The sequence below is a fragment of the Seriola lalandi genome, unplaced genomic scaffold (assembly GCF_002814215.2).
Source record: "Seriola lalandi dorsalis isolate HSWRI2012SDOR001 ecotype SW California unplaced genomic scaffold, Sedor1 jcf7180002053606, whole genome shotgun sequence".
Lineage (NCBI taxonomy): Eukaryota > Metazoa > Chordata > Actinopteri > Carangiformes > Carangidae > Seriola > Seriola lalandi.
The window spans coordinates 5063-5452 of NW_019524159.1; the positions used below are offsets into that span (position 1 = coordinate 5063).

General features: G+C 40.8%; 1 non-coding gene across 1 annotated transcript; it reads right to left on the bottom strand.

Annotated features, from left to right (window-relative positions):
- Positions 1–7: 7 nt before the first annotated feature.
- Positions 8–89, bottom strand: trnas-uga (transfer RNA serine (anticodon UGA)). The gene has a single exon. It is a non-coding gene; the product is annotated as a tRNA-Ser (tRNA).
- Positions 90–390: the final 301 nt, after the last annotated feature.

Consider the following 390-nt stretch of genomic DNA (forward strand, 5'->3'; position numbering starts at 1 on the left):
ACTGCTTCGTTGTCGGCAGGATTCGAACCTACGCGGGGAGACCCCAATGGATTTCAAGTCCATCGCCTTAACCACTCGGCCACAACAACTACACATATGTGTTCACTTCATGTTGTGAAGCACATGGATGTGAAAGCAAGTTTGAGCCAGATTTATTCATTTTAATAGACTTTTTTTAACAGCCATCTCCATCTCAAACACAAACAAAAAACATGAGTAAGTCTCACTATAATCTATACAACAGCTGATGAGCAGAAGATCTGATTCCTGTTTACACCTGCACGTGCATTACCACTGCATGTGAATGCTCATGTGATATGCGTTTTCAGGCATCTTAGTATAGACAGAGATTATTTCTGATACAGAGCCTATGAAAGTTACATGAAACAC